Here is a 22,450-nt window from a genome sequence, read left to right on the forward strand (position 1 = left end):
CAAGCATTGACAAATAGAAATGTCTTTTAAAAATTCAGAGTGTTCCTTTGTTGAGTGACAGATTGTAATGTGTGTACATGCATGGATGAGTGGGTTAATTCAAGAACAAACTAATGTTTATGAGAATAGAGAGATCAATTGAGGAACTGGATTGCATCATATTGTGCTGATATTTGCGTGACACTTTCCATGGTGCTTGCAAGGCCTGAAGAGATGGGTGCTTTAGTGAATAAGGTAATGAGTGCATGAACTGAAAGTTTCATGAGTGGATGTATGCTTGGGTGATTGTAACATGATGATATGTGTGGGCATCATGTTATGTATACCCAGGCTGAGGGGCATCCACAGCATGCCAAAAAATAACACTAACATTATGTTATGTTATGTTATGTTATGTTATTTTTATTTATACCGCGCACAGCTGCCCCAGCAAAGGGGCGTCCTGGCGCTTTGAAAAGGTAAACGCAACACAGCATTAAGAGCGGGCAGAAAGGGAAGGAGAACCTTCAAAGGAACTAAACAAATAAAAAGGTCTTGATAGCCCGTCTAAACTGAAGGAGCTCATCGATGGCCCGGATTTGTGGAGGAAGAGAATTCCACCAACTTGCCGTCAGGACTCGAAAGGAGCGGCCATCAACTCTGCTCAGCTTAAAACGCGGGACCACTGCTAAGTTCTGGCCTAACGATCTAAGAGTGCGGGAGGGGACATAGGAAACCAGCAGTTTCTCCAAAATTTGTGGGGATGTACCCTTGAGGATTTTAAATGCAAGGCAAAGAACCTTGAATCTGATCCTCTGCTGCACAGGGAGCCAGTGGAGAGAGCGCAGGGTATTGGACACCGAACACCGCCTAGGCAGACTTGTCACCAGTCGGGCCGCAGCGTTTTGAACCCGCTGCAGTCGAGAGAGTTCTGACTGGTTAACCCCCGCCAGTAGTGAGCTGTTGTCTTGTGGGTGCATCAAAGAATTTGAGGATAATGCCATAGCAAGAAGCCGCCACCTTCTTGGTATGACAGATGAAACTCAGAGAAGGATCAAGCCACACCCCCAAGTTTTATATCTCATTAGAAACAGTGAGTACTATTATACCATGAGTGCCCGCATTATGCCAATCATTAACACAATTATGCAAATCCTACCATTATCTCAGAAGAGGCTGTTATCATGCCTTATGTATACACAAAGGGCAAAGAAATACAACAACCATTTCATAGCCCTCATTGTGCTGGGTATGGGTACCATCTTGACACAGAGGCCCACAATACTGCAAAAATGACCACCATAATGCACTCTCTGCAGGAGGATGTAATTTAAGCTGCTGAAAGAGGATGTATGATATTTCCACGTATGCCTTTACCACATAACATATAAAGAGGAAAACGCCTCAGTGGACTCTTTTTTGCATTATGGTGTCCTTTTTTGCAAAAAAAACAACCCTGCCTACAATTCTGGCACCCTTGCATTGGTGCTTGGTAGCAGCTTAAGTGCTAGCACAGGCAGAGGGCATGAATGTGCCATATAATGTTAAATACGGCACATTCCTGCCATCTCACTTTAACACGACGCAGCAAGGCGGCTTGCTGCGTTGCATGAATATTTGATAAATATGGCCCTGAATCTTTTATAGAGTATGCAAAGTTCCTGCAAATGGGTTTACATTTTAACATATTGGCATTCCTTCTAGTCAATTTCTGTCAGATTATTTTTATGTGACACTCTGCAAATTGACCCCAACAGAACATTTGAAGGATGTAATTCCTGCTGGACAGAAATGAAAAAAGAAGATCAAAGGCTTATTGATGTATATGACACATTGGCATTTCAAGTGAATCAACTCAAATAGTCTCTTTAAAGTCATCAGTAAATGAACCCATTGCACAAACAAGGCGAACATTTTCAAATACAATATGCTTCAGTGATTAATACACAATTATTTACATGATGAGAGACTTAATAAAAACAAATATAGATTTTTGGCATTACAAGCACCAAGGTATTAATATATTTAACTACATGCTATGTTTGCTAACATGTGAATATAACTGTTTAGTTTTCAAATAGTTTTTATTACTGGGCACTTCGTGTTCCTAAACACTCATAGTTTGGTGCATGGATACTGAGAGCCTCATTACGATGTAGGACGGACTTTGTCCACTAGCCACCGTAACGGTAAAAGGGACCGAACGCCAGAGGTGCGGCGGTCCCGCCAGGCCCATTAGAAAGCAACCGCCAACCTGGAGGTCGCACACCACATATTTTACATTGTGGCGGGTGGTGCTGTAAGCATGTTGTGCATTGGCATTCACAACGTGACCGTCTTGCTATGTCATGCGCTCAAGAATCAACATAATCCAGATTAGTGGAACAAAATTTTATTTTTTGTTTTTGTATTTTTCAAAATATAGAACAATGGATACATCGATCATGTGTTTATACAATAAAATCTATATGACACAGCACTCCACGGGGCTTTCTGACCGTTCCACACCGATACCGCTGAATATCTCTATCCTTCTAGACGCCGGCTACCGTATTTAAAGCAGGACCATCAAAGTGATCCTTTAATGCTGTTTTTCATTTGGATATTGCTTCCAGTAAAATGTTTCAGCAACGCCTTCTTTCCCTTGAGATCTCTCAGCAATTAATTAAATAAATCATTGTGCCGGCATTCGTGCTTGAACTGACATGCTATGACTCAATTGGCTAACGGCTACCCCTGGATATCCCCTTTTCTCGTTGTGATCATCATTGTAATCTACCGACATCATCTTCCAATCGCGGTAGCTCTTATTTTCAACACAAGCAACTTCATTGGAGATTGGCACTTTGTCCAACAATTGACAAGGCAGATCACTATGTATTTCACTTTACTATTCAGATCTTCTGTATTCAAAATGTTAAAGACCATGCTCCAGTTAAAGCTCTTGAACTGACATTTTGTGATCAAACCGACCAACGGCTCCCCCCAGTGGGCAAATATACTCCATCTGAACCTGCTTGCTTTATTCGGCGTACCTCTTTAACAAACCTTAGCTGGAACCCAGTATACAGATCTGTCTAATTACATTTGGTCCCATGGCCTCTGGATTTAAATTTCCATATGTGCCCTGCAGAAGGTGATACCCCCAAGAGGGGGTATGACACCGAAATGCGCGTCGGCGCTGTGAACTTGTCCCCTAGATATATGTTCTATTGATTTATTCATATAAAGTTGAACAATTACTTATACATATTTTTTTTTTAAGTCTCTTTTTTATAATATGACTATTTCTCTGCACTTATTATTTCTTGAATACACATTATTAATTTGATTTCTTTATGAACAATATCTGTTGATGTTACATACACCTAGGGGATTTAAAATGTACTGTTTTTGATGTGTGATGAATGCAAGGTGTGTTTTTGTAGTTTGAATGAGTATATCTGAGTATGTATTTGCATGTAATGAATGTAAGATTGTCCATGGGAACCGCTAGAAAAAAATCTTTTGTATAGATATATAGTATTGTATAAACACGTGATCGATGTATCCATTGTTCTATTTTTGGAAAAATACAAAAATAAAAAATAAGATTTTGTACCAGGAATCTGGATTATGTTAATTCCTGACCTAGCAAGAGTGTCACACAAATGAAATGACATACTTGCGTTTCTTTCAACTAAATTTAGGGTTATCCACCAACCCAGGGTGGTAGCTGTCGAAGGGGTTTCTACGCCGGCCGAGCCTACCCTGCTCCGCTGCGGCGTCTCAACAGTCTCCTGCTCCCGTGTGGCGGCTGGGCTTAGCTCCGCGGAGCTACTTGCTCTGCACTCCCTGACTGGCCGGGCTTGGCTCCGCCGGTCGGGTCAGGACCACAACCCCCAGCAGCCTTGACGCGAGGACACCGCCCCCTCATCATCCAGCGCCAGCAGGCGCATAAAACACTGCCTGCTGCCGAGGACCTGGTGGTAGCTGTCGAAGGGGTTTCTAAGCCGGCCGAGCCTACCCTGCTCCGCTGAGGCGTCTCAACAGTCTCCTGCTCCCGTGTGGCGGCCGGGCTTAGCTCTGCCGAGCTACTTGCTCTGCACTCCCTAACTGGCCAGGCATTGCTCCGCCTGTCGGGCCGGGACCACAACCCCCAGCAGCCTCGATGCCAGGACACCGCCCCCATCATCATCCAGTGGCAGGAGGCGCATAAAACACTGCCTGCTTCCTCGTCCCGCGAGGACGCGCGCGCGACGCGCCTGGCAAAGCCCGGACAAAGGGCGGGCCCTCTGAGGCCCTCAGAGGTCATCAGCCCTCTGAGTCATTACAAAAGGTGAGCCGGACAAAGTCATTAGCATAATGGGGAAACAAAACATTTGCACTGTGACACAGGCACCTGAGGGACCTTCTGTTCTCCCGCCTTCTCATGAAAGCATGTTGGAAAATGCTTTCAATATGGTAACAAATGAAATTGCTAACACCGAGAGGAGAATGTCAATGGGCCTTACAAACATACATTTAAAGTCATCACAAGCAAATTTTGGGAATGTTTTGCCGCTTTCCCCCGTGTTTACAGTTCTGAAATCAACCCCACCTGTCAATCCATTGGACCCGCTGCCTGGGGGTAGCTGCTCCACAATTATCATTAACTCTTTACCTGATCCTTTTGCACACACTGTAATTGCCTCTTCGCCTATGAGCAATAAGACAGGAAGCGAGAAAAGAAAAAGATGTGCCTCTAAACCATCAGTAAATAAGAGGAAACCGACCCCACAGAGTATGTGGCACAGAGGGAATAAACAACAATTAGAGGGTGGCACCGACACTAATGAGTCAACACAACTTGACGATGTGGCTCTTGTATCGTTAAAGAATCCTTTAAAAGATGGACATACTTTTGCTTGTACACAGACTGAGCCACTAATTGAAAGTATTATCCAACCAAAGACCAATGGGAATCTTATCAAGACTATTGTTGATACAATTTTTAAACAAATAGAAAGTCAAATGATCAAACAGTTTAATACTATTTTTAAAAGATTGGATAGATTAGAAAACCTTGTTAAAAAGGAAGATGTGAAAAGGAAAGGGGTGATTAGTCTTGTTCTAATGAGGGGTGATCGCCTATTGAAAGATCTGGAATCTGTTAGCAAGGTCATTCTGGGTAGTGGGCCCAATACTGCTAGCAGCAGCACACCAACATCTAAAGCTGCACCAAAGAGTAATACTGTAGGGAAAACTCAAATTGTTACGAAATCACTGCAAACACCAGCAGTAGCAGCTGGCTCCTCCAGTCTTATTAGTACTGCTAGTAGCACATCTAAGGGGGGCCCCTCTCCAACTACCACTAAATCAGGAGTAGCAACTAATACTGGCCCGGATAAGGGCCATGTTGCTGCCCCTAGGCCCACACAATCCCAGGGTCCTGCCCTCCACCTACCCCCAGACGCATGTCCATATGTCTTAATCTTAGCAGGCGTACCGCCACTTAAGGAAGGTCAAGGAGAGTCCTGGGTCCAGCTGAATAACAAATGCATTGACTGGCTGTGCAAACATAAAGGGGTAGGTCACGACATCTCAAAAGAAATTCTGTCAGCACGTCGAGTAAGCTGGGTTGGTCCCCTATTTAAGAACATTAACAGTGATTGCATTGTTATTAATTTCAGGCACCCTGGCACAGCTAAATATATACTTAGCAATAATAACATCTACCCTGGTCCATCAGCCGTCATAACCGCTCTACCATTGGGCTACTTCTATAGACCCCCCCAGAGAGTACTTAGCCAAACCCCACCTCCATATCCATTATTTAATAGATATAGCGCACTATCTGAGTTGGGCACCTTGGACTGACCACCACCACCAAATATACCCCCTGATATAACTGTCTGCAACCAGCCAAACTTGACTGTTTGTGTGGAAGAACTATCAATCTGCCCTGCTGTAATGGTACCTCTTGGGTTTATAGTGCATGCGTCACCATTTAATTATTTAACATCTACCCAGGGCACCACCACACACACACCATCTGACAACCTGACCGTTTTGAGCTGGAATATAACGGTCTCAATGCAAAAATGGAAATTAGGGAATGGATGGATTTGGTTACCAAGTTCGACGTCCTAATGCTCCAGGAAACTTGGTGCACTAGCCCCCTGCTCCAAGAAGGATACAGTTGTTTTAACCAAATTGTACCTATTCCGGCCATGGGCAGACCTAGCTGGGGTTTATCTATCTGGGTCAAGATCGTGTCAGAAGTTAAAACTGAAATAATGGTAACCAAAAATAAATCTTTCCAAGCACTGATATACACCAGCAGGATAAAGCTATGTCTGATTAACTTTTATAAAAATGATTTCACAACTTAGACTAATGTTAATTTTATAAGATTATTTGATTTTATTGATGAAATTGCTGATGGCCAAAAATATGGTAAATTTGATGGTATCTGCATAGGAGGTGATTTTAATGCACACATTCACCCTAGAACTCCTAGCTGTAAATGAGGAGAAGAATTGCTCAATTATTTAGCCACATGAGACCTAGTTAATGCTATGGAGATGGCAAATAAGACTGTGAACAAAGGACCTGTGGCCACTTATGTAGGCCGTGGGAGTTCAACTACAATAGACTATGTACTTCTATCCTCTTTGTTAGGGGACCTCTTACTAAAGGCCGAGGTCATCAGTGCTCCATATAGTGACCATTATCCGATTTTAATTAATCTTAAATCCATTAAAAAACAGGGGAAGCACAGTGAAATTGGGGCAAAAAATTTGGTGGCTTCCACAGACAATCTGAGGGTGATCTGGGGGGGATAGATATCAAGGGGGTCTTAACTCGTATAATCAAAGAAACCCCATATTAGTGTCTGTTTGTTTATCCACTGATAACCCTGGACATGCCATCATCAAGGCTTTCTCAGGTCTTTGTAAGGCCATAAAAAATGAGATTTCCAAACCAGCCCTATCTAGTAGCCACAAAAACCCAAGGTGGTTCTTTACATCATGTTCGAAAGCCAACCGGGAACTCAGGGCTGCCCTCACAGCAGATCCACAGGACCAGTCCTTAGTTAGGAGACTGAGGTCTAGTTATAAGTGTACTCTAAAAATAAGATCAGAGGAGTAATTAAAAGATCACTGGGACTCCCTTGTTGGCACAGCGTCGCTGAGAGACACCACCGGGTTCTGGAGTGAGATTAAAAACTTAAGATCAATGGGATCAAATATCACGCCCATAAATTGTAATATATCTGGGGATGTCTTGGTGGACCACTTCTCAAAAATCTATGAGGCGCCTCCCAATTCTACAGGTGCCGCCCACCTTTTAACTCCACTGAATATTACCATAACGGAGGTGGAAGACGCCATTTCAGAAAGCGCGGGGAATAAAGCTCCAGGGCCTGACGGTTTATCCATCGACCAAATTAAATCTGAACCTGACTTCTGGGCACCTTTATTGTGTAACATCTTTAATAATATATCACACACCCCAGTCCCAGTAACATGGTCAAATAGCATTATCGTGCCCATTTTTAAAAAAGGCAATAGATTGGATTCTGGCTACTATCGCCCGATATCTTTAATATATAACACCTTGAAGATTTTAGGTAGGGTCATCTTCAGCAGGATCAGAACTTGGGCAGAGGATAATGCAATTTTACATCCATGTCAATTAGGTTTTAGAAGCAGTGTGGGAACTGTGGAGCAATGCCTAAACTTACATTTATTAATGGCCAAATATAACATCGCCAAAAAATCCCCTTTGTACCTAGGTTTTATGGATTTAAGTTCTGCCTTCGATTTTGTTAATCGTTCTCGCTTATGGTCAGTTTTGTTGAATTATGGTTTAGATGAACCCCTGGTTTATTTTTTGGCCCATTTGCACAGTGACTTCAGAGCCCGAGTTCGATTGAATAATGATGGTGAAGTCTCCAGTGATATTTTAATTGGCAGGGGGGTCAGACAGGGCTGTGTCCTGGCCCCCTGCTTTTTATCCTGTACATAAATGAATTAAGTAGTTTTGTCTGTAAGCTAACAAGTGATGTCCCGCCCGTAAATGGTAAACCACTGCCTGCTCTCCTTTATGCGGATGACGCGGTCCTCATGGGCCGCACACCCAATGCACTGCGCACTTTAATATCAGGATTTGTCACGTACATGGCAGACCTTGGCCTCTGTACGAATTTTAATAAATCTTTCATAATGTCCTGCGGCCCCAAAAAACACAAAATTAATCAAATTTGGTCAGGGAATAATGTCTTAAAAAGCACTTGCACTTTTCCATACCTAGGCCTGTTGTTCTCTGACTCTGGATCATGGCAACCTCATGTTGCCCATGGGAGGAATAAACTGGGCAAAGCTATTAATTCTATAACCTCCCTACGCCAACCTAAACATGCAGAGATCATTATACCATTACTACAAATCTATAAGACCCAATGTTTACCCACAGGAATCTATGGTGCTGAGGTGTGGGGATATTCAAACTGTACTAATATACAGGACGAGGAGAACAGATTTTGTCAGAAGGTTGTAGGGGGAGTAATTTCTGCACCAACTTTTGTGTGCCACATGGAATTGAATCTCCCCTATACAGAGGATTTTATAAGATCTAGGCCTGCACTGTTCTGGTTGAAAATATGGCTGAATCCAGCGGCTTCTCTGACTCGTGATATTATCTCGGATTGTTTAAAAAGTAATCGGGCCAATTATATACCATGGCTTAGGGCCGTGGAGAGAAGCCTAGCTAGCGTGGAGCAGGGGCATCTATTTACATCTCCCCATACCATCGATCGCTCACACAAGAACTTAGTAAAAAGGGCCTGATATGATCTCTACAGTAATGAGAGGAAAAAGAGTGAATTGGCAAAACCGACCATTATATGATACTTACCTCTTTTGTCACTATGTGACAGGCCACATCACATGCCTCAAGACTACCTGTGTAAAAAGATGGGCAAATGGAATAGGAACTTTCTGTTCCGGTTCAGAGACGGGAGCATTAAAAACCTCTTATGCTTCCCGCTGGGTTTTAACAAAAATTCGGAAAACCTAAACTGCCCTTGTAACCTAGGTAGGAAACAAAGTCTTTTTCATTTTACGTTCTTTTGTGGATTTTATGCAAAATATACCAAACGTTATTTAATCCCATACTTTCAAAAGACCTGCCGGACGAATTTTATTTTAGCTTTTGAAGACTTACTGATGCTAAGCTCTGACGAAGTAATCTTTAGGGTCAGTTGCTTTCTTAAAGCTGCTGTTCGATCACCAGCATCATTGAATATGGCCTGAAATGTTTTGCACTAATCCCTGGTGAGTTTGCACATTGCTCATTTGCATTAATGGCTGTTTTCCTGTACTTATTATAGTCACTGACCCTGCACTTTTTGCGTATTCAATTTTAAGCTTTGTATATTTTGTGTAAATACCATTTTTCTCTGACATTTGTGTTTAATGTAATGTGTATTTATATGTAACATACAATGAAGGCTAATCATGTCATTTTTTATCAATTTTTTCACTATGTTTTTTACTGTATTTCATGGTTGATGTTGGGATTTACATGTACTTTTAAGGACGTTTTTTAAAATCCGAATAAAGATCTTTGACTTTACTTGACTTGATCAACCCAGGGGACAACTCTAATCATTAACAGGAAACGGCGTCCTAGTGGTTCCTGTTAATGACATGAAAGTTTGACGGATGAATGCTTCAAATATGATGGCCACCTGGCAATCTTTTTACAAGATCTTTCTTCAAATACAAATGACCCCTCACCCCACATGGGAGTTTTTTACCATGGTGTGGTGGTCATTTGAATGTTTTTACTGTCTCTTACCACCCCATTTTCACAGCAGAAAAGGAGAGTAAAATCAGGCCAATCAATTGACCACTTTAAATTGATTGGGTGAACTAATGAGCAAAAGTATGGGCTCTTACTTTGTTGGTCCATCTGAGGATGATGTCAGTGACAGAGATGGGGTAGAGTAATTCATTCACATACTTTGTCAGGAGGGTTCTGCATCGCTGCTGTGATGGAATCAACCCTTCACAAAATTCTTGTTCATCCTCTAAGATTCAAATCCATATATTATCCACGTTGAAAAGACTTACATTTATGGGAGCCTTGACATAAGTACCATACATGAAACGCTTCCATTGCCCTAAAAGATAATGTTTTTGGTTCATGATTATCACATAATCTAAGCAGATAATTTTGTGCATTTGTGAATTGGCATTGCACCTTTAGGCTACGGTGAAACTGCATATGACACCTATTATTTGCAAATATTTTTTTCATGCTAAGTATGCTCATTTAACTCAAATAATAGAGGCTTACTTAACCAAATTATCACTATGACAAACAACATTTTTAAGTAAAATGCTTCACAAAAACGTTCTTTGATTCCTGTTATAAACAGACCCGTTCAGTCATTAAGAAATGTGGCAACAAAGAGCTCTGACATTTACCAAATTTCAACTCATGAACACAAAAAGAAATACTCTGAAATGGGTTTAGGGTTAGGTCCCCTTAAGCCATTGTCTGCCTGGTAATTCCTTCCTATTCTGAATCTATTTTAGAATTTCTCAGATGTTTACATTTATCAAATTGAACAATACCTACATGGCTTGTTGATGAAAATTTAAACCTAATAAGAAATTCTTCCATCCAGTAGATCTCTTTCACTGAACTGAGGGACGTAAGGGGCAGAGGAATATCCTAAGGAGTGTGATATTCAAACAGCCATGTTTTTAGTGCTTTCGGGAAGCATAAATGTGATCTGTGGAATGTTTGGTTGACTTGTAATCAGTTCCTGTGGTGTTTAAGTTTAGCACTGTTTTCTGTGTTATATTGATGCTCTTTTTTACAGGACATATGTGGAATCTTCTAGTTTTCTTGTGCTTTTATTCTATGTACTATTATAGATGGAATGTGTGGGTGAAGGACTGGAACACCACAGTGTTAGATGGTGCTGTTCCCTTGAGCCCTCAATACAGATATACTTGTTGTTAATCTTCTTTTGTAATAAAAACCCTAGGATCATCTGAAGACTGCTGGCAAATACTTTACAAAACTGGCTACAAGCTTGGATACAAATTCATCTGAGGTACCACCATAGATGGCTGGTGATTTTTTTTCCTCTTCATCCATTCAGTCTACTGCCATACTTTAGCTTCAATCTGAAGGTACTGTACTCTTTATTCATTTATTTAAGGGCTCAGGGATTTCCCTTCTGAAGTCCCAAGAAGACGCTTCATTTTTCACTGAGCCTTTGTTTCCATTTTTAAAAAAGAAAGGAAAACTCATCTTTGAGCACCTTACTCCAGCGTGTGCTTCATCCACAACTACTGCACTCATTGTGCTTGTATTTGGACTTTCCTTATTGCCCAAAACTGCTGATGACGTTCCTTTTGGCAATTTACACGCTATACCTGCCGGTCCTCTTGCTCTCCCTCACTCTTGCTTGTCCTCTCGAGGCACTACGCTTGAGCGCATCTCTCCATTGTTTGTGCATTCTTCCTCAACACATGCCTCTGGAGTCAGCCCAACTTCATTTAATCAACACTGACCTTTGGTTAAAACGTGTTACTCCCTCAACCACTGGGCTCCATGGCACTTGTTCATTCAGCGCAAGTCCCGCATCATGTTGGTTCTTCAACTGCTAGACTCCACTGCGCTTCCTTATTCAGCGTCAGCCCTTTCAAGCTGACCATCTCTTGCTGCACTCTCAGTTCAGGAAGTAGTACGCACAGCATTATAGCTTTTGGTATTAGAGCATTTGCTCACAGCACCTCTCATGGTGATTTATGGTACTGCTTCAGACTATCCAGCTTCGTGTTGCCCACACCACATCTCTGACAGCTGTCTCACAATCAGCTCTCGCCTTAATCGCACTCTGGACACACTCAACCAAAACTCTGTTAAATTTCCCAACTTTTACATTTGCTTGAGGATAATAAAGCTGAGCGCGTAAGTGCTTTACACCCTTTTTCATTAAAAATTATTCTTGTATGCTAACAGAGGTAAATTGCACTCCATTGTCTGTTAAGAGTTCTTAAGAAACACCTACTCTACTAAATAAACCTTGTAGAAAATATATAACAGATTTAGTATTGTGTTCTGAAACACCTCTCACTCCCACCCATCTTGAAAGATGATCAATCAAATTAACAAAAAATTTCACGCAATTGGAGAGTAAATGACACAGTCCTTAAAAATTCAGAGCAACCCTTTGCCATAATTTGTTCGGACACAGAACAGGCTTGGAGCACAGTGGGGACGTAGGTAAATGTTTATCACTGTACAAGCATTTAGTACACTCAGTCACTAAAATTTTAACTTCACGATCAACACTTGGCCACCAAAAATCCTTACGAATTCTGCGTTTGGTTGCTGTCATTTCTAAATGAGCAGAATGAGCTGTTTTTATGATTCTTCTCCTGAACCAAGTAGGTGGAATTAATTGTACCTCTCTAACCAACAAATTGTTTACAATGGATAACTAAGTGGCAACCTTGCAAAAAGGTTGTAAAACCGGATCAATAGATCTTTCTTGAGGCCTCCTTATTACAACAAAGTACATCACCTGTATCAACACAGTGTTGTTTTCGAAAGCTTTACGCCAATCTCCCATATTGGCACAATTCACAGTGTCTTCAACAGTGGCAATGATACACTCCTCAATAGCCTCTTCCTCTTTTACACTTAGCTTTACATCTTGAGCAGGAAGCCTGAATAAAAAATCTACTTTGAAAGTCTTACATCCAGGAATATGTTGTACAGAAAAATGTAATTCCCAAAATTTGGTGGCCAGTATGGCAAATTTGGCAGTGGCTTTTTTAATCTTGTTGCCTGAAAGAATATCTACTAACGGTTTGTGATCTGTTCTAAGCCAAAACATTCTGATCCATAATTAAGATTTTAATTTCTCTACTCCCTACACACATGCCAGCATATCTTTTTCAATGACAGAACATCTTAAGTCCACATCGTCCATTCTTCTTGAAGCAAGCCCAATGGTAACCTCATTGTTGCCTACAATCTGTGACAGCACAGCACCCATGCCGTATGAACAAGCATCAACAGTGACTTAAGTATCACAACCTTCAACACATGCTTGAAGTGCCGGAGCAGACAATATACTTTCTTTGATAAGTAAAAAATGCTCTTGATATTTTGATGTCCAAACAAAATCAGTTCCTTTTTTTAACAAACTACTAAAGCATTCAGTGAGACTAGCAAATTGTTTTATAAATTCTAAATAAAATTCACACAAACCGATGAAGGATCGTAATTGATCCTTATAAAAGGGATGTGGAGCATTAATGATCCTATCCGCAATACTTGGTTTTGGTTTAGGTTTTACATTATCTTTAGAGGGTATATGACCCAAGTATTCAATCTCATTTACTACAAAAATACATTTATCCTCCCTGACAGTAATTCGATTCCTTTGCAAAATTTAAAGAACTTGTTTGATTACATTGTTGTGTTTTTCCTCTGAAACAGTGTGAATTAATATGTCATCATTTAATACAACTACATGGGACACTCTTTGGAACATGTTACTCATAACCTTTTGGAACACGGAACTGGCTGATGCCAGTCCAAATGACATTCTGCAAAATTGAAACATACCATCAGGTGTGAAAAAAGCAGTTAAATTTCTGGATGACTCACCCAATTCCACCTGATGGTGAGTTGCCCGTAAATACGATTTAGAAAACCATTTCAACTGGCCAACTGTCATAATTAAATCATCAATGCGTGGTAATGGAAAGTTCTCCACCCATATGGCATTATTAGGTGACCTTAAATCCACACATAAATGAAATTCGCCATTTTTCTTTCTTCTTGGCAAGAACTATGGGAGAAAGCCACAACGTAGCATCCACGTTCTCTAAGATGCCATCATCTTGCATATTTTTTAACCTTTGACTCAGTTCACTTTGAACTAACACTGGGCGGAGTTCACAGAGTTGCACTACACGAAGCTACACAAAGTGCAAAAAAACTCTGTCGCACTACGGAAAGCTCCGCAAGCTGCGTAGTTCGGTGGAAAAATGCAGTTCGCGGTGATTGCACAGTGCTGAAGGCTTATCTGAACTGTGCAATCATGGCCAACAGCACCATGCACAGCGCAAGCTTACCTTTTCTGCCGCTCAAGTAGATTTTTACTCGAGCAGCAGTTTTCTCATCGCGAACGGGCAGTTTCTCAACATAAGCGGTCGCGAGTATACGAGACCACTTGTAATGAGAAACCTGACCCCCGTGTTAAGAAATCTTGCTGGGAAGTTTATTTTCCATGCTCCACTTACCTACTTGACGTTGGTGAATGCGACCCAGGAAAAACTCTGCTTTACCACACGAAGCAGAGTAGTTTCAGAAGTCCGCAAGCTCCACATATGCAGAGTGCGGCAAACTCCACAAACTCCACGAGCGGAGCAGAGTTCACTGCCAAGCTTAGTTTGTACAGTATGAGGAACATTATGTAGCTTGTGTTTCACAGGTTAAACACCTTCCTTAATTTTAATAGTGTGAGAGAATTATTTTATCAATCCAATTTTATCACTAAAAACATCTCCAAATTTCTCCTTCCATAGTATGTGGTCAGATATAGTGTTAGTAAGTGAAACCTGATGTTTATGATCTAAGTTTAAAAATCATGCTGAATTTTGCCTGGTGCCAACATTCCAAAACATTATTACCTTTGTTAGTTACATTAACATTTCCATGATTGGTTTTGGTTTCAGAAGTGATATAACCACAAAAATACTCTGCCAAGTCAATGTTACTGCCTTCAAAGGCTGTGGTGACAACATACAGAGGCAATACTACTCTCTGTGCCCAGGATTGTTTGCATTTGTCAATAGAAATTATAGTAGTTCTTGCTCCTGAATCAATGAGTAGAGGAATATTGGTACCATCAATTTTTATCTGGACCAAGGGATCTCTAATATTCTTTTCTACTTGGACGTTGTTGATATCCACAAAATCAACAGCCAACAGTAACACTTCAAGTTTTTTTCAACTATCTACAACATGATCTTGTACATATTGAACAGCAGTGTGTTTGCCTCCCCTGCAAACATTTCCAAAGTGGCCAACCTTTTTATATTTCCTGCACTCTTGTGCTGCAGCAGGACAGTTCTTAAAATTGGAAACGTCTGAGCTTGAGCCACACCTATAGCAACTTAAGACGACCAGAAAACTTACCCCTTCCACTTCTGTTGCTGGTATCCATAGTACGCCTTCACTTTTTTGAAGTAGTTTCAGAAGTGTAAGGTGCGTGTGGATCTTTGGATGATGTTTTGACAACATTGGTAGCCGATGATTCAATTTCTAATTGTTTGGCCTCTAATAGTGAACATTCAATGCTTTTTGCTATTTCAATAGCCTAATCTAAAGTTGGATTTTTGCAAGACAAAAGCTTTTGTTGAATCTTTTTAGAATACCACCTAGCTACTATTTGATCCCTAATTAACTGTGAAGTGAAATTCTCAAAATCACAGTAACCAGCATAAACCTTCAAAGTTGTTACATAAGTATCAATGCACTCATTTGGGCCTTGAACGTATGCCTGTGAACCACCAGATTAATGTTTCCTTCAAAGTATATGGATAATTTTCTTACAGCCAATTGAAATTCATCAAGATCTTAACTATCCTGACCTAAGTAAACAGGTAAGTGGTCAAAAACATTCTGACCCTCAACACCCAAATAGTAATATAGAAGACTACATTCTCTTTCAGCTTTATATTTTAAACCATCAATGGGCCCGTAGATATGCATTGAAAGATCTATACCAAAGGCACAATTTTATTGGAAGATTTCTAAGTTCCTGTAGGAAAGGAGACGGAGGAGTAACTGATTGCGTTGTGAGTGATAGAAGAGAGAGAAAAAAAAATTAAAAACAAATAGTGTGTAATAAAAACATATAATACAGTGAACAATTGAATTATTGCAAAAAATAGGCAAGGAATGATAACAAAACACCAATGTTTGTTTAAGAATTGAAATACCGTTGTACAAAGGAAGATAAAGCATGTTAATCTCTGTTTACACAAAGTGGAGACAAGAAAAGGGAAAAGAAAGAAAAAATTAAGCATGTTAATGGCTGTTAACACAATTCAGGATGAAGGTGCAGAATAAGCATGTTAATCGCTGTTGTTAACACAAAGCTGCCAACTTTGCTAATGGATAAAAGCATGGTAAGTGCTGTTAACATGCTGACGTTAACACGAAGCTGGATAGTGTTCTGTTCTGTACCTTTTTAGTTAATGAGAGGAAGGAAAGTGGTATCTACTCTTAATCCATTTTGAAAAGCTGGAGAATTGGACAAGGAGTGCAAGGTGGTGAAAGAAGCTGTCAAAGCCAAACTTTTGAGTGATGAAGTTAGTCGTCTTAGGTATGAAAGGTCAAGACTTCCAGTTACAAGAAGGGAAGTCAAATTTTCGATTGGGGATTGGGTTTGTGTCAACGAAACCCTTATTGCCGCAAAAGGGGAAGTCAAAGTTCAGAGATCCTGCATGCATTGTTGGCATTAGAGGTCAAGCTATGAAATTGGACAATGGTCAGTAGTGGAATGTTTCTTGCTTGGCCAAGGTCAAGATCAAGCGAGTTCCCAGTAGATTTAAAGATTAATATTGTTTGGTTATTCATGTTTCACTTCTTTACCTTTGTGCACCTTTATTTTACTTTGTTCTTGTTAAAGAGGGGAGATATGTGGTGTTTGAGTTTTGCATTGTTTTCTGTATTATATTGATGCTCTTATTTTAAAGGACATATGTGGAATCTTCTACTTTTACTTGTGCTTGTATTCTATGTACTATTGTAGATGGAATGTGTAGGTGCAGGACTGAAACACCACAGTGTCAGTTGGTGCTGTCCCCCGAGCCCTCAATACATATATACTTGTTGTTAATCGTCTTTCATAATAAAAACTCTAAAATCATCTGAAGAATGCTGGTGAATACTTTACAGTTCTCTAGAGTAGGTATCTATACAGAGGAGACTCAGCCACTAAGAAAAGTGCTGTAAAATCTAGGAATATGGAGAAGTGTATGACTGGCAGAAAAAAGGGATCTGGGCAATGATCACATAGTATATGCCATTCTCATTTCCACTGCGCTCATACATTTTACAAATATACAATGTGAGAAATGTGTGTGCCAAGGCTCCTTGTTCCAAATGATGCTAAGCTGCAGATTGATCTAGCACAGTGCATTGCAAGTTAAACATGATATAGGCACAAATTGAAAACCAGTGTAAAATGTTTAACAGAGGAATACAATAACTAAGCTGATCGACTTTCAGCAATAGCCGAGCTCCTTGGTTTTTCACTATATGAATGTGATGTATCAGGGTGGTTTTGAAACCAAGATATAGGCTGTTGCAATTGTCCACATGGTATCCATAAGAGTAGGCATGGCTATGTATCTGCTCCAAAGGGAAGGAATCTTAGAACTCTTCTCCATCCTCATGCAGGTTATCCATGCAAACATGATGCAGTTTGTAGCTCCACAATCTTCTATATTTTGTGCTAGACTACAAAGGTGAGGATGCACATGTACGGTGACAGCTGCACCCATTTTATTATCTCCTCTACTCAAAAGCACAGTAGAATTGTTTTCATTGTTCCATTCACTTTCATCAAAAAGAGTGTTTTAGGTCCTCAACTTTTCATAATTATCTGTTTTGAAACTGGGGGAGCAGTGTTGTTTGTTATTAGTGCGGGTGCATATCGAACCCATCAACAGAATCTACAGCAGTCTGCTGCAAAAAGCGTCCTGCATGAATCGGGTTTGGCATTGCGTACCTGCTTGTGGTACCTCACCTTTTGAAAAATGTATCCTCAATAATGTCCTTCTACATAAAGAGCGAAATTATGGAACAGTTTATGTTTCTGCATTTTTATGAAACAATCTACAAGGAATTGTGTCTTACAAAGGCCATCTAGAATTGACTTAAGACACTGTGCCTTTGTAAAACACCTTCAAGCACATATGTATGACTCAAGAGGGGCATAAATGACAGCTGAAAAAAGTAATAGAGGATGGCATGGTCTGTGATGTGTGATTTGTTGACAATATCTCTGGTTTACCTGCTTATTGAATTGAAGTGAATCATACAAGCTTGACTCAGTGTTATGTGCTTCACGAACAGGTGTTTGTTAGTGCAACCACATATGTGCATGCCTCTGCTTGCATGGTTCAGCACTTTATAACTAGGTCTTCTAGCTTTGTCAAAGCGTGTTTGTATTTTGGAATAATATGGAAAGAATCCCCCTCCTTTTAAACCAAGGGAGATTTCCCAATCACTGGTACCGACATGGAGCAATGCCCAAGACATTAAAACATTGTCTCCCATGCTTCATGTACATATTTCGACAACTGAACCTCTCAGCACATCTCACCTCAACCTTTGTGGAAGTATGTGGAAATTGCATGTTAGTGGGCTGTTCAAAAAGTACTCCCTTAGAGCTCTGCAAAAGATCCACCAAAACATGGAGGCATGTGGACACAAACAGACCTGCCATTTACTGTCCATAAGTGGATTTCCCAATCACTGGTACCGACATGGAGCAATGCCCAAGACATTAAAACATTTTCTCCCATGTTTCATGCACATATTTCGACAACTGAACCTCTCAGCACATCTCACCTCAACCTTTGTGGAAGTATGTGGAAATTGCATGTTAATGGGCTGTTCAAAAAGTACTCCCTTAGAGCTCTGCAAAAGATCCACCAAAACATGGAGGCATGTGGACACAAACAGACCTGCCATTTACTGTCCATAAGTGGATTTCTACTTAACTGTCCCTCTTCCGGCACTATGGCAATGAGGAATGCAATTGGAGACCTTCTTCATATATCACTAACGTCTGAAACAAATTCTGAGACACAACGTTTATTGATATCATTTTACTGAACATGATATTGTTTGTCAAACGTTCAATAGTATGTAAGCAACACTAATCTGTCCACCTTACAGGATCTATTAAGAAAATGTACAGGTGATATTCCAGTTAGTGGTTTATTTGAAATGTTATAACGTTTGACAAACTTTCACCTCTGCTTCTGTCCAGCCCCTTCATTCTGCAGGTTGCCAATAACCACTCTGTTTTAAGAGCTGAGCAGCAGGTTGGGAAGAACTGGTCATGTATGCAATACAAAGGATCCTGGCCATGATGCAACTGAACACATATACATCAGGAAGGAAGGAGTGGACTGTTTTTTTTTTTAACTCATTGCAATATTGCGTCCGTACTCAAAAACACCTAGAAAGAAGAATTATTTTTGCCAAGATCAAGATACTAGACTCAATAATTGTGGGCTCATTTTCTTGCTCTACCTTTGCAGGGTCTTTACAGAGTTTATGAGGCCACCATTGAGAATTAGAATGTTACAATAGGCCCAGTAATAGACAGATCTGGTAGACAAGACTTTGAAATCGATAGGTACCACAGCACTTTAAAAAATATTATGGGGGACCACACTTTAGTGGTTATCTGGAGATTATTCCAAATTAGGGACAGGCATTACTTGTTCTTGTCACATGGACATGGTGTCAAACCATGTATCATTCACTTCTTGAAATCCCAGAGTGCTTTTCTATTGCTGGACTGTGTGGAATTTTGAAGGGGAGTATTTTGACCCCAGCTCCCATGATAGTAAGTATCTCTACAGGTTTGGTTGTTTAACCCTCCAAAGCAGTGGAAGATAAATTCAATTAGAGAAGAAGCTCTGGAGCCTACAGGCCGACTAATTAACCTCTAATGAGGGCTCAATATCACCCCCCCAGGTATTGTGGGCAGCAGGCATAGCTATACTAGGAGGTAACTGTGGGTATGAATCTACACTATATAAAAGAAAATGAGAGTAAAAAAACAGCAATTGTCTGTTTGAAAATGCATTTAAAGAACCTGTTGGGCTTGATTTGTCTACATGCCTAGCAAGTGCGGTACACTCACCGAGTAGCTGTGACCTATATATGCATGATGATTGATTGATTGAGTGAGGTAGACCCACAAAGGGAGTTTATTATACCCAAAACAAAATACAGCATATGACACCAGACATTCTTAGAGCACTAAATTCACTTTTCACAACACAAGCTGAGCAAGCAATCACAAATATTCAGTGGTAGCATTACAAATGCAATTAGAAGGCTTGACACCTGCTGAAACTTTTAGTCTAACTTTTCCTTTGTGAATCAGGCCCAAAGTTTATACCTGAAGTCTAATGGCCTGATTCATAAAGGTCAGGTTACACCAAAAGTCTAACTTAGACCAGAAGGCTCAGGGCCTAATTTTGCTCTTGGTGGAAACTTCCTAACCACAGAGTAGGTGGTCACCCGCCCTATTTAGATGTTGCTATTGCATAGACAAAAGTCCACTGTGGTCCCGTCATCACCGCAAGGAAGTCTCAACTACATCTTCAGCGGGATAGGCACAAGCTGCTGTTGGAGGAAGGACCGCCGGTTTCTCCACTGGGCCAATCACAATGTGACTATGGCGGTCAAACCTCCACACCTGAGTTGGCTAAATGGAAGGTATATGAGGCTAAATCCCACCCTTTCTCACTTTTACACTTCCTGTTTGTTCTTGGATCTGATCTGCCAAGTCCTGTTGCTGCTGGTTGATGACACATAAAAAAGACACCATTGTGAACGTATTGAACAGTAAGCTACTTTCCTACATGTTACCCAATGACTTGTCTGTCAACATTTGCACAGGACTCATGTAAATATAAATCTCTCCTACAAGCAATAGCATACCAACGTGCAATGCATATGTCTGTAATGTTGGACATCTGAGAAATGTAAACAAACTCACCTATATCAACAGATTGTCTGTATGAATTTGGTTCAAGCAGCCGTCCCAAAAATGGACACTTGCACACACAAAAGGATAACAATATAAAAATGTTAAAGTCACCATTGAAGTGTGTGTGAAGAAAGTTAGAACATTTCACAATTAAAAGCATATGCCACACACATCATAGGGATAAGTGTAATGTTACATGATATAGAAACTTGTTAGGGTTTGTACTAAGAACATAGCCCAGCCCTATACGGTGTAATGAAGATTGGCTCTGTGTGCCTTTTGTTTTTACTTTGTCATGAATAATGTTCCCTATTTTATATCTTACTAGGAGGGGTTTTCAAATTGGCTCCTTTTGCACAAGCATAGGCCAAAGTGAAATACTTTGTACAACCTGATGCAGGAATAAACTGGATATTCAGTTTGAGCTCAGGGGCTCATTTGCATACTTATTGTACAACCTGATGCAGGAATAAACTGGATATTCAGTTTGAGCTCAGGGGCTCATTTCCATATTCAGCAAATTGCCTTATTGGCAGTTGAAGCATGCTTCCCATATGTTTCTAACCACACCCTAACTGGAGAACCCCACCGAAAGAAACAGTATAGAAGGCCCCACATTACAACAGAACTCGCTTGTGCTCATTTAATCCTCTTCCTCACCTGATTTCCAGAGCAGCTCCAATCCCGTGTGTTCCTCCGCAGTCTTCAAGGCACCTTCCCAGCGCGAAAATTGTTTCGGCGGTGATCCAACTTCGGCAGGGTTTCCATGGTGACACCAATGTGGCTAATCTTCCTTTCCGGACCCAAGGAGAAAACCTGCCCGATTTGCAACAAAAGAAATAGAAATCATAAATCAAGTAATATCTTTGAAAAAGCTTGCATAGAGAGAAGCACGCATAAAGGAAAAAAGGTAATTACCAACTCCATTTATTTTTGTGAGTGTGTATTCTTTGATTTTCCAAACACTGTGTACAAAATCAAGACTTTGGTAATAACGAAGGAGCTACAAAACTGAAAGAACAGATATTTGTGCTTAATAAAACTTCTGATTACTTACATTTGAATCCCTGAGCATAATCCGGGACTCTTTTGTTACCACAATCACAAATCTGAGCATAAAAAGAAAACACAAGAGGAGAGAAAGAACTTTATTGAGAGCATATTAAGACTCAGTGAACATTGTGAATACTATTCGTATGTTTTTGGAAGTTATTATTTAGTAAGTTAGTGTGAAGGTCATACTATATAGTGTTCTGGAATAACAGTGCAGGTCAGTGATTGTTGTCATTTGTACCTGGTTTAGCTATAGGGGAGACAGGTCGGAGATTCCCTCCTTGTAAGTCACCTACCCAGTCGGTCTTTAGCCAGACTTCCTTTCATCTCTCCTGTCGTCTCTTCCCACATCCTCCCTCTATTTATGTCTCTCCTTCTCTCCTCTCTCAATGTATTGAGAATGAACTATTTTGTCTGATGCCCGATGGAACTACGTGGTTTAGCTATTGGGGCGATGGGCCGTGGACTCCCTCCTTGGTCGTCACCTACCCAGTAGGCCTTTAGACAGACTTCATTTCATCTCTCCTTGTCGTCTCTTCCCCTATCCTCCCTTTCCCTCCTTCCCTGTCCCCTCCTCTCTACACTCCACTTATTTTGCTCTCC

This window comes from Lissotriton vulgaris, chromosome 4_1 (genome assembly GCF_964263255.1).
Source record: "Lissotriton vulgaris chromosome 4_1, aLisVul1.2, whole genome shotgun sequence".
Lineage (NCBI taxonomy): Eukaryota > Metazoa > Chordata > Amphibia > Caudata > Salamandridae > Lissotriton > Lissotriton vulgaris.